At 46.0% G+C, this 19,322-nt stretch overlaps 1 protein-coding gene across 2 annotated transcripts in view; it reads left to right on the top strand.

The window, feature by feature from the left end:
* The window catches only part of CCDC92 (coiled-coil domain containing 92), a 61,951-nt gene that overhangs the window by 11,671 nt on the left and 30,958 nt on the right, over positions 1 to 19,322 (top strand). Inside the window, exon 1 of one of the 2 annotated variants that reach the window (XM_024196832.2) lies at positions 11,098 to 11,168. The exons of the other annotated variant lie outside the window; for it this stretch is intronic. The gene's annotated coding sequence lies outside the window, so the exon portion shown is untranslated. Of the gene's footprint in view, positions 1 to 11,097; positions 11,169 to 19,322 lie in introns of those variants that run through there. 2 annotated transcript variants of the gene reach the window in all.

Genomic DNA, 19,322 nt, shown 5'->3' with positions numbered 1-19,322 from the left:
ACTCTGTGATAGAGCGAGGAAGAATTCTGCACAGCCTGGGGAGGAGCGAAGAGTCTGTTGAAGATTGAGCCTGGGAAGGGTGGGAACGTTTTTTTTCCTTTGAGTCGGAACTTCGTTACCCTGGAAGAGTGGGACTCTTAGGGTGATCTGCCTGGAAGGACAAGTGACTCCACAGACCACCAAAGTCAAGAGGAGGAGGGTGAGGCAGATGGGCTGCAATGCCAGGTCTCACCGTGAGGAGGTGCTCTCCGATGGTGAATCTATGACCCACTGAGGTCTAACATTGTTATTCACACCCCAAGAAAACACAGGCACTAGGTTTCCTGTCTGTGAGGTGTAGACTTAGTCCTTCCTTTGACACGTTGACCAATCAGCCTTGAGATTAGCTTTCCTTAGCTATTCTGATTAGCTTTCCTTAGCTATTAAGTGTTTTATTAGCCAGGTTGGTGTTTTGGATTCACTTTGCATTCATTCAGGGCAGAGTGACTGAGAGCCCTGATATGTCTTTATCAGGCTTGAAAATCCATCAAAAGTACTGATAGTCTATAATGGGTCTAGAACTTCCTGTGTCATGGCTGTCTCTGATGTTCCTTTCACCTTTTCCCTCAGCATTCAGATTCAAACACATTTTCCCCATCTTCCAGTTGCTTTCCTCCTCCTCCTCTTCCAGAACAGGTCAGCCCCAGACACGTCCCATCTCCCTACCAGCATCAGCGCAGATCCTGTGTTTGTACAGTGTGTAAAATGATCCCTGGCACAGGTGCCATTCAGCTCAGTGCTTTTACAAGCAACGTCTGCAAGTTCTTTTGTTCACCAAATCCTGATTTGGGGGGGAGGAGAATTAACAAAGATGCAACTTGCTTTTCTTTCCTGTCAGGATCACCGCAAGATTAAGTTATTCTGGATGTGTCCCTCCCAGAGTAACTGAGATCAGAGACTGTCCCACTGAGCGGAATAGACTACCAAAGCACTTAGCATAACTTCACCACCATCTGAGATATAGCACCATATCGATGACTGGATTTTCCTCATTGCGCGAACATTTACCGCTCCCTCGGCTTTTGCTGTGGCACCATGCCTGTGACTAACTGCATCGCTGTTATCTCTCCTTATTACCTTTATTCTGCAGAATGTCCTGTACATGAGGGGTCCATAGTGGGAGCTTGGGAGGTGGCTGTGAATTCATGGTGAGCTCCATGTTGAGACTTGCCAAAAGTCAGGGAAACCACAATTATTGGGCGTTGGTTACACCGTCACTGGGGAGGGGAGGACGGCTATGGATCTGGCCCAGCCACTGGCACAGTGCTGAGAGCAGGAGTTGAGGGCATTTAGCACCTTGCAGAAATGGTTTGACCCCTTGCAGAATCAGCCCCTGCGTGCTGTGGAGAGGAATTCTATGACCCACATGCTTGCTGGGTGCTCTCTGTGTTTGAGTTGCCCAGTGCTTAATTTGTAATGAAAGAGGTGCTGGAGCTCAAGCAGTTTTTTACATTCATAACTGATGCAGCAAGCCCAGAAACTTCCATGGGGTGTCTGCTTGATCTGGATTTTGCCCTGTGTCCTGAGAAAAACAGCACTTTGCAAAGCTCAAGGTAATGAAGCCGTAGAATGCGTGAGTGAAACAGGCTCCAAGCCGGCAAGATGATGCTTTGCCGTTGCACGTTCTAAAAGAGTGTGTGGATTTGATGTAAAGCCTATTATATTTGGCTGGTAACTTGCTTACTTTGTGTCTGAGCAGATGATGTTGCCTCAGTATCATCTATTCCTCCCTCCCCTCCTTTAACTTTACAAAGTATGTCTTAAACCAAAAAAAAGCATGTGACTTTGGCTGAGCAACCTTCTCAGGAAATGTCTATAGAGACTGTCTGCACAGGAAATATCTCCAATGGGGAGGAGGGGGAGGAAAGAAAAGCTGAACAGACCAAGATTCTTCTCAACAGATAGATCGTGTGCAATCGCTTCCATTTCACTTCCTCCTTCGGTGCTGTGGTTGGCTTTTCCTCGCGGCTCCCAACCCTCCCACACTACAAGTCTTTAATAAGGTTCCTTCGCTTGGCCTCCCATCACACCAAATCCCAGTAAATTTCCTTGTACTCTCAGGACCAGATTTTCAATAGAGCTCTGGGCCAGAGTTTCAAGTGCTCGACAACCACAATTGGGGCGGGATTTTCCAAAGAGCGTAGGATTGCCTTACATCTTCCCTCCCTGCAAGCCCTCTGCCCGTGGAACTCCTCCTGACTCCAAAGACAGGGCCCAGCGTTTCCTCCCTATAGCCCTGACCCTACAGCATGTCCACAAGCATGGACCTCTGTATGACATCCCACTGACGGGAGTCTGCACAGGCACAGGGTTCATTCAGGTGCATCGTTACAGGGTCAGGGGCTAATATGAGACTGGACAATGGAGAGAAGAAACCTGAAATTTAACCATCGCACGTGCGCACACACACACCCCTACACACAACAACAAAAATCCCTTCCCTTTATTTTTATGCCCTGTCACTTGCATGTCTCCTCTACTAGCTCAGTTTGTCAGCAGCATTACTTACTTTCTGCAGGTTACTTTGAAATTTTGCCATTGTTTTAAGTCGAGCAGCAGCAGAGGTGGATTTCCCTCGTTCCTCTCTCCAACTGCAAGTTTAACGAAGGATTAAACATCTCAGAGATGCAAACCACAAATCATTGCACTTTACTATCTTAATTTTAGTTGAACCATCTGGATCAACCACAGCCAGTCTTCAGTCTTTTATGATAACAGGAGGCTGCTTTGTGGAATGCTCCTTCTATAATGGAATATATAGTTACCTCTTTATGACTTGTGTGGTTGGCTCATAGTGCAGATTGTTTCTGTTAGGAGGAGAAATTAATGAAGTGGTCAGGTATCTCTTTGATGCAATCCTGTTTATTTGCAGAGAATGGACACACAATCTTGTTACCCTAAACACAGTAGGAATCAAACAAGAGCAATTTCTTTGCTCACAGTTCCACGCCTCCTTCCATCCGCAACTCTGCCCAAAAAGTTCTCTCTCCTAGCTTTCTCTCAGGGCCACACTTTAAGTGCTTCTTGGCTGTCTCCTTGGCTTTATTATTTTTTTATGCTACTTTCTGCTGGTTCTCTGGCTGCTTCCGGTGCTTCCTTTCTGACATACGCACTGCCATCAAACATGCCCAGTGAAACCCCTTCACGTAGCTCAGTTTCTGACCAGCCTTGCACGCGACTTGTGTTTTGGATGGTGGCTCCTATTGTTTCAGCTATCTTACTCCAAAAAGGAGCTTAACTGCTTCCTGAATGAAAGGTGTCTGTCACACCCACCAACCTCTCTCAGAATGACACTTAAAAATGGGTTTGAATTTCACCCAACTGCTATCATGTTCAGAGATCCATGTCTGCACCTGATAGGAAAGAATTATCAGGGGAAACAAGTACCTCTTTAAAGTTAACAGGAAAAAGCACAAAGCATATGGCCATGTAAAAAATTGTGGATTAAGCCGAGTGACGTATAAACAATGTGTTTTCTTCCTAGGGTTATCTGATGTATAAAGGAGCCTAATTATGGGATTTTCTTGCCTGAGCCTGAGATTTTGAATGCTAATGTGAGTTTGATCAAAGCCAGCTGAATTCACACAGGTGCTGTATATACAGCATCCCCACTAAGCTTCAGAAATAGCTGAGCCCACCTACTATTTATCTTAGCATTAGCCCCAGCCAGGGGAATAAGCCTAGTGGCCTCTTGGATGGCAATAATAATGCTAATGGAATTCTGAATGTACCTACTTACCCCATCAAGCTGAGCTGTGTTCACCACCCCTCCTAGGACCTTATGGGATTCCTTCCTCCCTCGTAGCAGCAGCCATCATTCCAGGCCTCACTCTTTCACTGGGAGACCAAACAGCAGGGAGAGTATGAAACACAAAGCTCCCTGAGCAGCAAAGAGCTTCACCCTCACCCAAGGCATTGCCAAAAATCTTGGTCACACCACGAAAACTCCAAGATTCTTGCCGCAGCTGCCGCTGGGCTAGCTTGCTTGTGTGGCTGGCCCATGCCTCACAATGGGCCCTCAGGCCGGCCTCTGACCCCCTCCTTTGGAACTCCAATTGGCTTGTTGACATGTGAACGTCCCCTTTAAAGAAGAACAGAGATTTTTTCATTGCAAAGAGCTCAGCCCCCGCGGGGAGCTGGCCCATGCTGGTGAATTACAAAGTGAAACTGCGTTCGTGCTGCCATCCCCATGGCTCCTCATGTGTAGGTCGGAGTATCTGATGGCAAGGAATGTGGGGGTGGGAGGTGGAAACAGAAGCCTTTTCGCTATGTGTCGGCGTCCTCTCCAGGCCTTTGCATGTCGGAAACCATTTCCATTATCAGCCCTCACAAACACTCTTGTTTTCTATATTCATAAGTGAGACTTTTCTGCCTTTCCTGCTACCGTCTCTTCCGACCTATTCAGTCACTCTGCCGATATCTTCAGCTGTCCTCGTGGTTCTTTCTGAGATGAGGGCATTGATACCATAACACCATCGATCATGCCATTCTTCCCTCCCTAAGCTCCTTTCCCCACTTATTTCCATTATGGACAGCAAGCAAAGGTCGGGCATCCATCATCTCTGTCCCTTGATATCAGAAAGCCTCTAACTGGCTGTTGAGCTTTGCCATTTTTGTTGGGAAACATCTTAGTTCAGGACAGGAAGGTGAACCAGCAACTGTTTCAAGAAGCCGAGTTTTCGTCCTGTTCCGAGTGCTTCCTTTGCCCTGCTATGAAGGTGGGTAAAGGGAGTCTTTGCCAGCCCCCAACCTCACCACAAGCAAGTTTGTCAGCTTCCTGCCCACACCGTACACATTCCTCATTGCCATGGACAGCGGCGCGCTTCCACAGCAGGATGGAACCCACACACCGTGATATCTCTTTGTGTTCATGGGAACAGCCCCACAGCTTTCTATTTAATCCACAGATACAAGCACACAGGATGGGCGGAGGGAGGCCATGCTTCCCCATGATGCCCCACCAGAATGCCTCTGCCTCCACTTACAGCACCCTGCACACCATCTCTGGTGCGGGAGGGGAATTCTGTCTCAATGGCCCATTCACTGGGACTGCCACTTACCACCAACTGTGGCGGTCTGTTTTGAGATATGGAGACTTGTCCACTGGAAACTGGACCAAGACCACCATAGCTTCCTGTTCCCTACTTCATAGTACTCACAATATTGGATCTTTGTTACCTTGTGCCTCCCACAGCTGTTTTGTTTGTATCTACCTGTTTTCTCTTGTCTTAGGGTTTGTCAACAAGGAGAAATTTGCGGCATAACTATACCAGTGTAATTGTACCACTGTAGTTCTACTGATTATGGTATAATTCCCCATGTAGACACTCATTCTGGAATTAGTCCCTTTCTCCAGTTACTTTGTAGTGAGATACGCTAAACCAGAAAAAGGCATTCTTATTGTGCAAGAAGAGTGCCCACATGGGGAGCTTTACTGGTATTACTCTAGAGGTGTAATTATCCCTGTGTAGACAAGAAGTTGGGTGAGGGACTGTCTCTTCCCCCCCGTGTTTGTACAGAGCCTAGCACAATGGGGTCCAGGTCCAGGGCTGGGGCCCTAGGCATTTCCTCAATACAAATAATAAACAGTTTCATAACACCAGAATCCTCAGATAGTAACAACTTTGTTACTACCAACCCAAGCTGGATTTGAACCAGTGTCCTACATTGGGCTGAGCTTTGCTGACCAACACCAGCTAAGGATCTGGCCTATTTCCAATACTGTAACTTCTAACATGAGCAGAAATCAAGTCTTTTGGATGGGAAATTTCACAAAAGGCAGTTAGAATAAAATGTATGGATTGATGTTTCATTTTCTGGTAATCCAAATAAAAACCGGAGGCTGGGTACATCAGAGTACGAGGGCTCCCAGTGGGTACATCGGAGTAAGCGGGCTCCCTCTGGGAGCCAAGATTTATCTTCCAAACATGCTGAAGAGAGACAGTTTGCAACAGTGCTTCAACCACGGGGCTTTCTTCATTTACTCTATCTTGTGTGTAGTTAGAATAACCCTTTGCTTCTAGTATTTCATGGAGCTACTCATACTGCAAGCACAGTAACAGATGGCCACCAGATCAAAGTTAATCAGCATTCTGTATGCTGTATTTCAAGCTTAGAAATTCATCTGGTTCTAGTAAAATATAGCCTGAAAGCTTCCTAACGTTTCAGTTCAACCACAGAATTATATTAAATGTCTAAGCCTCCCCATCCTCACAGGAGACTGAGAAGAATCATAGGACATATTAAAAAAGGGCTTGATTAGCAAGTTAATTAGAAAAGATTTAAATGCAGTCTTGTACTGGTATGTTACTGGAGATCAGCATTTTTAATGGAGGCTGCGGACTCTTCTTTTACTTTGGTTACTCCTGAAACTTACAGGAGGGTCACATTCAGACCTGGAGCAAGAGGGAACAATCCCATTTCCATTCTCTTACACCTGATGGCCTCCGTAGTCAAGACACCACCATTACTGCTGTGCTAGGAGTATATAATATACTTTGGATTGCTTAGCTGTTCTGCATTTGTCAGCAGAGTTTGGGATTTTTGCATTGCTCCTCAGTGTTTTTCACTGGTTTTCCTTGTGTGCATCTTATCGCTATTATTAATACCTCTACTGCGCCAGGTAAGAGAGTAAGAGATGGTCCCTTCTCTGGAGAGCTGACATTATCAATAGACAAGACAGACAATGGATGAGAGAAAGAAAGGCGTATTCTCCGCATTTGGAACTGAGGCCCAAAAGAGATGATGTGGTGTTTAGTTGTATTATTGTAGGACCTAGGAGCCCCAGTCATGGAGCAGGACCCTATTGTGCTAGGGGCAGTACAAACACAGAACAGCAGGCTACGTAGGGAGTCTGTAGCAGAGCTGGGAACTGAACCCAGTTCTTCTGAATGTCAGTCCAGTGCCTAGCCACACCTTACTCTTGAGAGTATAATGTGTGTTGTTAGGTGCTTGATGCTTCTGCAAAGTAACACTTGCTTCTGAATGCATCAGATGAACTCCTGGGCCCACTGAAATCAGTGACAAAACTCCCATTGACATCAATGGGACCAAGATTTCACCCAACGTTGTTAAATTCTTGTATTCCTCAAACCATTCATGATTCTTCCTTTTTTTTTTTTTTTTTTTCTTCTCTTTCCCCTTTAAAAAAATCCCACCACTATAGAATACTTATTCCTATGGTCTATGAGAGCAGCGTACACTCTGCAACTTACTTTTCTGCCTTGATTTGTATAACTGGATGGCACAGAGCTGATGGGGAGTAAACCAGAAACTGTTCAAAATGACACAGAAGAGACAAATCCAAATGTCTTTCTCACATGGGTTTCATTGTTTTAGGATCAAATCCAAACACTGCGAATTCCAGTGATTCTAGACTTTGGGAGCCTCAGACCTTTCTGTACAGTCATCTCTGTGGTTTCATTGTGGCCGGCAAACTTGGAAAGAAAGCTTGTTGGACTGGATCTCAGGTATTTTAGCTAGTGTAGCTTGAGCTGCCAGTGGTCAAAAGAGCGCTCCCAAGCATGAATGAATGTTTTATTCTGTGCATTTTAGATGAATTAAGCATAGCCAGGCATTATTGATGGGCTGGAGAGTTTTTCTCATAAGGAGTATTTCCATTGACACATAATAAATGTTCTTTGAGATACCAATGTGAAGAAGTGGGAGGCATCCCATGGTTGGTAGTGGCTACTCAGATGGTATATATTTAACACACACACACCTAATTTTTGGCACTAGTTTATCCCAAAGCACCATGTATTATTTTTCACTCTTCCAATACAGACACACCCAAATTCCTGTTCAGAATTCTGAGCGGTATTACTTCCTAACTGAGACAAGATGACGCTTTGGGACAAATCCTACCCTTAGTTACGCTCGGGTAGTTGAGGGCACAAGTGCACATTATATGTCTCATTACAAAAATGGTCTCTGTGAGTGCCTCTTCCATTGGACCCAAAAGAGCAACTTCATTAGCTGGTAGCAGTAGTTGGCTCTTTATCCCCTACGTAGAACAGGCAGTGTATTATTCATGCCTACTCTTAGGAGTGGCTTATCACAAGTATCTGAGCTCCACAGGGTTCAAATCCCAGCATGGCCCATGGTGGGAGAGTCATGATAAACTTGTGACCCATTTGAGTATTTGAACTCTTGTTGACCTCATACTCTTGAAATGAGCCGTCTCTGACAGGGAGTGTGTGTAACCCACCAGCAAAGGGCGGTGGTTCTCCCTCTCCCCTGGCTGGCCTATGTAGAGGATATGAGCCTACTACTGCTACCACCAAATGGAGCTAATTAAGTTAATAGAGGCCTGTGCTTTTGGTACTAAAGGTCCTGGTTTCTACCCTTGCTAATGAGTGAGGGGGTTGTTTACACTTGGACATGGTCTTTTAATCTTATTTATGTTAATATATTTAACGTGTCAAAAATGTAACAGCATTTAATATTCAACACCAAAGTTTGTGTGATAATTTAACGTCTGTGCCAAGAAAATGCCAAAAGGATGAAAGCTTTTAACTAGCATATTTTAATGAAATTGCATGCCACATGCCATGATCATTCACCGGAATAGCTGAGCTTTTCCTGTAATTAGGACAGCACAGAGTTCCGCTCATGTTGAACCTTCTCTTGTGCTTTATGGGACATCCCACTACATATAAACATTCCTGCCCTTTTGTCAGTTTCAGAATTCCTTAGCCAGTGGGGATGAGGATGGTGGGATCCTCTGGGATTTGATTCTTTCTGGACAGCTTCCTAAGACATGCAGGCTGAGCTGAGTGTCTTCTGTTTGTGGGTGAGCGGAACTAAGATGCCAACAGTCCTTAGACACTGCATTTGGGGCCAAATTGCAACTTCACTGAAGCCAATGGGAATTTTGCCATCTACTTCAACAGGATATGGTGGCACATCTTAAACTTAGCTTGTGAACTCTTTGGGGCAGGGAATGTCTCTTTGTGACATGTTTGTACAGCACCTTGCATAGTGGGGCTCTGGCCTCTAGGCACTACTGTAACAGAAATCATAACACTCAGGATTTGGACCTTGGAGTATTGTTATCCCTTCCCAGTTAGCTGTTGGCTCCATGGAGATGTGCATAGTTGAGTTGATCCATTCCATTTACTGATCAATAGAGGGCCACTTGGGCTGAGTAATGCCACCTAGCATCTGTATGGATTATTGGAATATTGAATGGGGTACTGGGAGATGACTTGAGCCAGCTGATCTGCTGAAGAGCTGGCTGTTGTTGGCATTGATCTGATTGATATTTTTAAGCGCTTCTATTACTTTGGCAGCTAGCTAAGTACTACTGTGAAAATAAAACTCCCACATTACACTCACAGATGCTGAGAGCCAGGGTGGTCTAAGAAATGAGTCCAAGGACCTGCCAGGATAATATGTGCTATTGGCTTAGGAGCCAATCAGATGTCTTCACTACCCCCTTCCACAGCCCTGGAGTGCCCTGGCAGCTGCAGGACCTGAGGGCTGGGGAGAGAGGATATTGGGAACATACCCATTGTATGCTGTGGGGCCCAACTCCATCCTTGCTGGGACTGAGAGCAGGAAAAGGGAAAGGCAGGGTGGGGCCTGTGTGTCTATGAACATAGAGATCCAGGAGTACATCTATCCGGAGGCTTCTGCAGCTCCAAAGCCACAGTATGTCTAGAGAGTGGTTCAGGTATCACTGTCTAGGAATCTCTGCAAAGCCCCCATGCACTTCCATCCTGAGTGAGAAAGCAGAGCAAGGGTGCAATTAGACAGCAATGACTCGAGATTCAGGGCATTTTCTGGAGGTTAATGACCCTGGGGGAGGAGTTGATGGCCCAAGGTGCTACCAGGCACCTTGAAATCCAGCCAGTCAACAATGCCTGAGGATTCCAAGGTAATTGTTGGAAAGGGAGGGGAGAAACCCGCAAGCAGGTGTGTTGTCTCTTTATGGGTGATGCTATTTCATCTGGTGCATATGGAGGATGTGCCATGTGAGACCTCTCTGGCCACTTGTGCCTGCTTGTGGCAGATGAGATCTGCTGGATTCCTGGAGTTGCATATTCCAGTATCAGGGTTCTCAGCTGATGCTCCTCTCCCCTGGAATCAGCTTCTCCAGTGTCTTGGCAGATCCCGGGTTGCTGAGCTTTGGGCCCCAAACAACCAAACGTATTTGTTCAGCTAATCCCTGAATACCATTCCTTCCTTCCAAAGCTAATGGAACTCTTCCAGATTGATTCCAGTGCCAGGGGGGCAGGATTTGGACCCCTGGGCTCCTGAAGGCATGTGAGGGAGGTAGGCGACTGCCACTGAAGCAATAAGCAGGACTATCTTGTCTATTCAGATTGTAAATCCCACAGAGCAGGGACTGCCCTCTCCTGCTCAGTGTATGTGCAGAACCTAGCACAGTGGGGAACCAGTCTCATCTGGGACCTATGAGCACAGCTGTAATTCAAATAATAATAATAATAATAGGGCTACGTTCAAACCACCTTGGATGCTTATAGCATGAAGCCTGTCTAGATCCACCCCACCCCCCCATGGGCTGTCTCAGAGCATCAGCACAATTCCACCTCAACTCCATAACAGCAGGCAGGTTACTTGCACTGATCCATTTTCTCTTTTAATCCTCCAAACCGCCTCAGTCCTTCTCCCTCCAGATGAATTTATTTTCTGAACTAAGAATAAAGTTGTTGCAACTGGATGCCAACTATTTCCAGTGCCAGGAAGATGCTGCTGCTCCCACTGCCTCTGTTTTACATTGAACGTTATCAGCTCTTACTTGTTTCTCTTTGGCCTTCGGAGCCAGTTCAAAGTCAACTGCCTTTCACTTTGATTTAATTTCAATCAAATGTATCCTGACTGCTGACTTGCTGCCTGTTTTTTACATGTCACCAACAAATCACTACCTAGTCGTATTGTTTTGACAGCCATCAAATCTCAGCCTCCCTACTCATTAGGTTTTTTTAATTAACTTGGAAAACTTTGTATTTGCAGGCCAGATCCAGATTTACGTATTCAAAGGAATATTCACACTACATTTTCAAAGCCTCATGAAAGAGTTACATGGCTGGAGCAGGGCTTTGGTAGCAGAATACAAAGTCCTTCATTTGAAGTTGCCAGTTCAAATCCAACCTGGATTGATGGTGAGTGCCTGAGTGGATGGTCTCCGTTCCATTTCCTTGTTAGTAGGTCCCTTGACCTTGCTGGTAGCTTCTATCCTTGCTGGTCGTCTCAGCAGAGAGGCAAAGGACTGAAGGGACGTAGAGGTTGAATTCTCTTACTCCCAAAGATGCTGCCATTCTGAACAGGAGAGGCAGTGTCGGGAAACTTGCATAGCTGCTGCTACCACTGTCCTCTGACTAGGCAAAGCAGGGCTAAAATCTCATGCAATGCTGGAAAATGTACACCTCCTGGTTACAGACTGTAGGTTTGGCTTTTGCTGGACTCTGGTATTGAGAAAGCCGTGGAGGGTAGTGGGTACATGAAGGACCAAGGAGTTTGGGCCTATACTGGTCCCAGTTACCATGTAGATTTGGAGTCAATGTGAGGGGACTCAGCATCTTGCAGTTCTGGCTGTATTTGCAGTATTATCGGCCGTTCTGGGTGTATCTGGAAGCCCAGAGGGAGGGTGCAGTCTCCACAGGTCTTAGTTCTGATTCATCCTTAGCACTGTGAACCCTGTGAAGGGCTGTTTTTCATTCCTTAAAGGTTCTGCTTTTGCACATATTCCTCGGGAGATCTACGGTCAAGGTCCATTTATGAGGCAAGGCAGAAGTGCTTTCTCCATGACTTCTGTATGTTTTTTCTGCACAGCTCTATACGCTGCCATTATAACTTCACCCATCCTACTCTATGGCTCATTTAAGCCCAAGGTTTTCTTTGTGGACCAGGAGTGAAATCCATAATTCTCCTGCCACATAGAGACGGGGGCGGGGCGGGGGGGGGGGGGGGGGAATCACAAACTATTCCACACAAGCCTGGAGTCCTTTGGGTATTGCAACACATCTCGCCAATACATCATTCAACATCTCATTATCTGTGAGGACACTTATTATTAATTACAAAATCTCAAGCTGTCACTGTCTAAGCCATTGATTTATTTATTGGAGCAACTGGATGTGGTATATCTAGCTATGCAACTGCTCTGGCTTTATCTTCACCTTTAAATCCTTAATGGCTCTGCCTGTTAGACAGGGCAACTGCAATTTTGCACCCCGGTGCTGGTGCAGCAGGTTACAATATGTGTGCACACTGTGTTCTCATATGGAGACTTTACTTTTGTTCTTTCCAGTTATGTTGTTTCCCTTGATCTAAAGTAAGTCATTGAGTGGAAAAGACATGGTTGTTTTGGATGGGTGAATAACCTTATAAAATGTTAATTAAAAAGCAATCCACAATAAATAAATGTGTGACACTTCTGTAGCATCTTCCCTGTGAGGAGTGCCTTGCGGGCATTAACACAGGTAGCCTCACAACACTCCCATATGGTAGAGAGGTAGTAGTCCCATTTTACAGATGGGGACACTGAGGCACAAAGAGATGACTTGACTGGCCCAGACACCTGAAGCCTGTGACAAAGCCAGGAATAGAACCTAGATCTCTTGACTGCCAGACAGTCCCATTCTTCAGCCACAGTTTGCCAGCCATTTAAAAGCATATGTCACAGTTTCAGAGCAACTACACCTGTATTTCCCCTCCATGGTCTTCTAAGGTCACCCACTTTGGGCTTCCAGCTGTCACCCCTCTCTTGGGCAGACACCCATGTCCCACTCCCTCCTAACTAGGGATTTTAAGGCTCCACTGCCTGAGACTGTGATATCACCAACAAGCCAGACTGTCTAAAAGGCCTGCACCTGCACTTTGCTCTCTCTCTCCAAGGGCTAGGACCAGGGTATTGTCTGGTTCTGAAGTAGTGCAAACACTCCTGCATGTGCTGAACTTTCCACACATGCGTCGACCCACTGAAGTCAATGGGACAACTTACATGCGTAAATGTTTACAGGATTATGGCCATCATTTGCTCTCCTGTAGAAACAGCTCTATTCATTCAAAATCTGTGAGTGTTTGTTTTGAGTACAGATATTTGGATCCGTGCTCAAGGCCCACGCAAGGTATAAAGCAAAAGTGCTTTCTCCCTCTAGCGGGTGGGGAGGGATTACTTTGATCCTTGGATAAAAGGTGCTATAGAATTGCAGACAGCACTTCATAAATAGTGTTATTCAGGTTTCAGCCTCACATGCTCCCTGTAAAGTACAGAAATAACATTAAACCCATTTTAGCCCAAAGCAGTCGAATAAATGATTTGGCTAAGAGAGAACCCAGCAGCTCAATGGCAGAGCTGGGTACAGAATTCTGCACTCCCTGCTGTAACAACGAAGCAAAACTTCCACTCTCAGCCTAGGCTTTAGTGTAGAGGCCCTGGTCCCCCCCTAGCTGTACCAAAGCTCTGCTCAGCATGACTGGAATGGGGGGAAACGACCATTAGGCTCTCTTGTCACTTATGCCAGGCAGGAATTACCAGAATGAAGCTTGATCTGGCCATATCCCTCCCACCCGGTCATACTGCCTGTCGCTCATGCCAGGGTAATCCTCTACCACCCATTGAGGGCAACTTTAAGGCTTCTTTATGCCACCAGAGCACCACAAAGGGGCCTTAACAGAGGCCGATATCTGGCCCATACCTTTTAGTCCTGTGTCCTTTATACTCCCTAGACATCTGCTCGCCTAACTCCCACTCCCTTCCTTGGAGTTACACAGAGCCACCAAGCAAGAACAATCCCCTGTTCTAGCCCATCTGCTAAGTTACAAATACACAGGAAGACAGCTGCCAGCATGCCCCAATTAACACCTTAATCCAGGAGACAACCTAAACTGGCCTGCATGTTTACTATGGGCGGCGCTTTAGCTGGATCATACACACAACGTGAATGTCTTTTTAAAGACTAAAAGGCGACTACTAAAGCAGTTAAATAGAAAATGTAACGGTCCAAACCTACCTGATCATTATTTCTATGGAACACTTACGGTACCCACATGTGGGTTAGGCTTGAATCTTTTCACTTGTTGCTCTGTACATAGATCCTTCATGACAAAGAAAGCAAGCGCCTTCTGCTGGTTGCAAGTGGGAAAGGCGTAGTATATCCCCCCAAAGTGTTCTGTAGAAAGTCGAAAACATAACAAAACTAGTTAGTTCTTGCAGGGTGTTCTTATGTTCAGAGAGGTTGTGGTTTGACTATGCTATAGAGCTGAACTATAGATATAAACTCAGCTGGTTCTTTAAAACGGCTGTCTTTAAGGGACACTAAATTGGCACCTGTTGTCATATAGGATGCTGGAAGCATCCCCTTTGGAGGAGGGGGACAGCAGTGGCTCTCTGTCACCTGTGTGCCACCTGGATTCTGGGCTGCTATAGGGACAGAAATGTGCAGTGTAATGTAGAGCAGCCCTGCTTCCTGGGCCACCTTGCAGCCCAGAAGTTCCATTGCCCTAAGTGCCCTGACAATGCCCCCACTCTGTCCTTTCCCATCCCTGGCATGCACTATATGTTGGGGCTTGGGAGGGCAGGAGGGGCGTAGTAGTAATGTTCCTGCATTGGGGGAATTCTCTGCCAGCCCCTTGCAGCTCTTTTGAGGTCTCTAGTCACTCCTGGAGTTGTGTATAGGGACCAGGGTGCAGGCCAGAGTCTGGCGCAAGGTCACTATCTGCATTCCGTCTGTCTTTTAGAAATCAGTTACGTCTCAAGCCCTTGGAGATCAATGGGGGTTTTGCATCTTTTCCCATCTGTTACTAATCTGTGGATTTTGCATATGCCAAACCACAACACCCATATGGAAAAACTCTATCTCCTATAGTTCAAAAATACTACACATGCCATGGTTCTGTGCCTGCATTCCCCCCCGACACACACACCTCCTGCTGCGTGGGACGGAAGCAAGGACAGAGCATGTGGGATGCCTGGAGAACCTTCAAGGGGCAGGGAAGGGAGAGTTACTCTGTAGAACTGAGCTCTCAGAGGTTCCAGCCATAATAGCATAATAAAGGCAGTCGGGAGCACAACGGGGATTGGCTGAGGTGGTGGGACAAACAGATCCTTGACTACCCAGATTCCCCAGCCAGTCCCTGGGAGTGGTTGGCTAGAATGAGCACTTGTGGAGTGGCTTGACTGTGTTCTGCAGAAGGAGAATTCTGCCCTCTGCTGAACAGCTGCGCATAAAGCCGGTTTGCTGTGAAGAAGGCTTAGCCAGCATATGTCAATTTTCTTTTCTTCTAGAACCCACCGGCTTGGGGAGAGCCTCTTATCCATCCCTAGGCCAGGGGTTCTCACAAGAAAATTTTTGGTGGCCTTAGAGTGCGGCCACCAACTCTTGCTGGTGGCCACTCTGACAATGTTTCCTAAAATACTTAATTAACTTCGGGAAGAACAAATATATAAGCACATATCCATGTCCAAATCATGGTAATTTAGTTATGTAGGGGTTTTTTCAGACTCAATAATAAAAGTAATGTACAGTTGTCTCTATTCTTTACTGGATCTAAACAGAAACAAAATAAGGTGCTTTGCCCATTCTTTTTTTTTTTTTTTTTTTGGTTGCTGTTTTTTTTATTTAGACTTGCTAGCTAGTAAGTCTGCTCCTGTGAAAACTGATACACCGCTACCCCAATATAACGCTGTCCTCGGGAGCCAAAAAATCTTACTGCATTATAGGTGAAATCGCGTTATATCGAACTTGCTTTGATCCGCCGGAGTGTGCAGCCCCGCCCCGCAGAGCGCTGCTTTACCGCGTTATATCCGAATTCATGTTATATCGGGTCGTGTTATAGCTGGGTAGAGGTGTGTTTGTAGGTTTGTTAATATCGCTTTTCACAGCAGACTTACTCAGCCCTGGCAAGCTGGGGGACAAATTAAGCTCTGAATGGAGAAGTGGGTAGGGAGGCAGTGGGGGCTAGGGGCAAGGGAGGGCTGGGGAAGGCAGCAGAGGCCATCAGCCATGTGGGGGTGTTGAGCCCCGGACCGGGGCCTGGAGCCCCAAGCCCTGCAGCCGGAACCCAAAGCCCCATGGCCGGAGCCAGCCACCCAACACCCCAGGGCTGAAGCTGGAAACCTGAGCCCTGCTGCCCCTGGGAAAGGGGGGAACTCACACTGGCTGCCTGCTCCTCTGGTGTTTGTGGCTCCAGAGGGGGGCAGGGCCAAACCCCTACTGGTGGCCCTGGGGAAGGGGTGAATGCTTTGCCACCGCACTAGCCGCCCCCTGACCCCATAACTGCCCAGGAGGCTCTGGCTGCAAGAAAAGCCCCTGGTGGCCACATTTGTGAAATGCTGCCCTAGGCTCTAATGGGCACAAACCTGTCCAAACTGCATTTTATTTAAAACAGAAATGTATTCCACATTTAGCATCAAATTTTCAAGTAACTCTGAGTGACTTATGAGCCCAAATCTGATTTTCAGAAGTGACCTAGGCACTTAGGAGCATAAGGCACTTTTGAAATGGGACTTCAAAAATAACATCAGTTCACATTAGCTCAGATCCAGTTGTGTGACCGGCAGGTGATGCAAGTAACGGATTTGTGTTGGGATCTGTCGGGTTAATTTAGATGGCATAAATGGGTGTTAACGTAACCCAGTCATTGTCCCGTATTGCACAGTGTTATAAAAAGGTTCAGGGTTTGGTATACAGAGGCCTCAGCCTGCTTAGTGCCAAGGCAAACACGCCATTAAAATTCATATGTACCTAGTATTAAAGATACAAAGAAGAAGGAAAAACAGTTAAAGCATTTGAAATGTAAAGTATTACGTAAAGGTTTCATTTTCACAACAGTTCTTGTTCCCTTTCCCTTTAGATGAAGAGAGATTTTAGAAGGAAAAATCCCTTGTTTGGCGGTCTCTTGGATGGTATCAAAGATGGTAATAACGGTTGTTCTAGCTACAGGATAAGGGAGTGGAGATGGGCTGGAGCCGTTGTGGTGGCTGTTAAAGTCTGATCCCATTTCATCCCAGGTGTTGTTTGGGATTCAGCTGGAGCCAATAGAGATGATGATATGTGGGTCCCTCTCTTGGCCCGTGCTGGTCAGGATGTCTCAGGATCAGGGTGACAAAGACGGGGCCCAGGAAACAGTGAGGGTGGCGGCCACAATGGTGACGCTCGCTATAATCCCCTCCATCTGTTCTTTCTGTGTTCTCTTCCCAAAGTCTCTTTCTCCAAGGACCCCCAAAAGGAGTGGTGAGTGGGATAGCCCAGCCCCTCGTTATTTTGTCCATCAATTAGGCCTAATTTCCAATACACCCATTTTCATTCATGAATTTCCGGTTCCACATCTTCTGTTTTCACTAGGCGTGATTTCAACATAGTCCTTGGATTATACCAACGTGGCCTTTTTTGTTTGGATTAATTTAATCTCTGTCTGATTTGCTTGTACCTAAATATAACATTCATTATTGACAACAACTTGACCTATTTTTCATGGTTAATTTCTAAGTAGGCAAAAGTTGTATAGACCAATTGTCACAGCAGATTTTAAACCTCTGAAGGCCCGATCCTGCTAGCCTGACCTGCATAACGCAGGCCATTGAATTTCACCCAGTCATTCTATAATGGAGAGACTTGTCGCTGGAAGGACATTTGTTCAAAACTGGCTCGGGGCAGTAATGCCCGTCGTTGTGATGATAACAAATTGCTTGTATTATTGTAGTGGCTAGAGGCCTCAATCAGGATACTGTTATTCTAGGTGCTGCAGGTGCAAAGCGTAAGCGACAACCCCTGCCCCTAAAGAGCTGACAATCTAAATAGACCAGACAGACAAAAGGTGGGAGGTAGAAAATGGAGGCCCCGAGGAAAGAAGTGACTTGCTGAAGGTCACACGACAGGTCAGTGGCAGAGCCAAGAAGAGAGATCTCCGCTCTCCTGAGACCCAGTCTGGTGTCCTCGCCATTGGATGACTTGCTATTATCTCACAGCTTTTCTATGGCCCGTGGGAAAGAAATTGAGTCCATGATAAATAGCATTTTCATAGCACCTGCGGATAATTAGAATCTGAGACCCTAACCACTGCCAGTTGCCTGGGTACATCCATCTTTGATATTCAATAATGCAAAATTACTCCCAGGATCTAAAAATATCAATTTCTAATCTCTCCCCATCGCCACCCTATCCGTCACAAGGTTTTAGTGTTGGTAGCTGGTTGTACAGTAAATGGAATCTAACATTCTTCTTTCCCAAAGATTGAAGCAGACTCTTTCAAGAGGCTGCCACCACATATTTTACAACATTGCCACCAACTCCTCCATGGTTGCCAAGTTCTTCAAAGGCTCTTAAAATGAACCCAGTAAAAAGATGTGAGCTGAGATTATAATTTCCAGCCTGATCATAAATTTTGTGCCTGCAGGTTCCTATGGGCGTCTCTAGTCCTTTCCAGCAAGCTAATGGAAACCAGTTATGTATCTTCAAGGCAGAATGCTGAGAGTTTAAAGCATTCCCCTGACTAGGTGCAATGAAGAATCAATACTCTTTCTTTCTGTGCTGGCCAAATGACAGTGCATCTTTACTTCACTACATAGCACTTAGCTTTAGCATTAGTCATAGGTTAGGGGGCAAAATGTTGCCTCCTCCTTTATATATAGCTTGTTGAAACCCTCCAAAATGCCATCCTTCCAGCCTGAAAGCAGGTTAGAAGCACCTTATATGTTTCAGTTAAACTAATCAGCATGTTTTCTATTACTGCAAGAACTGGAGACATCTGTTTTTCTTTCTTTTGACCAAATTTAGTGATGGTTTAAATGCGAATATATCCATGTGTCCTCCTAAAGATTTATCTAATTTATCTGAGCCACAATGTCTACTGACACAAAAATGGTGTGAATTACTGGAGACTTCGTCTTATACCATTTATTATACATGGGGGCTCAGTTAGGGGGACTAGCGTGGGCAACAGATCTAGATTCCAATAGTCTTTGTGCTTAGGGGAACACAAAGACTGACTCTGAAAATCCTTTTGCGGGTGCTTAACTTTATGCACTGTCAGTAGTCCGTTGATGTCCACATCCATTGATGTTACAATGGACTGTTCATAGTGCACATTCTTAAGCATGTGCATAAATTTTTGCAGGATCAGGGGCATAAGATTGCGCCTAACTCTTGTGCAAAATGTGGAAGGCTCCTTGTGTCTTTCCACTCTACCTGTCTTGTGCAACTGCATGTGGAATGGGCACAATCAAGCCCAGGGCCGTAGCAACAAAGAACGTGGCCCGCTCCAAACGGTGGCCCCCTCCGAACATATGTCCGGGCGGGGCCCCTTACAATGCA

The sequence above is a fragment of the Terrapene carolina genome, unplaced genomic scaffold, assembly GCF_002925995.2.
Source record: "Terrapene carolina triunguis isolate 2854851 unplaced genomic scaffold, T_m_triunguis-2.0 Scaffold234, whole genome shotgun sequence".
In the NCBI taxonomy this organism is placed as follows: domain Eukaryota; kingdom Metazoa; phylum Chordata; order Testudines; family Emydidae; genus Terrapene; species Terrapene triunguis.
This window is presented reverse-complemented; position numbering and strand designations above follow the sequence as displayed.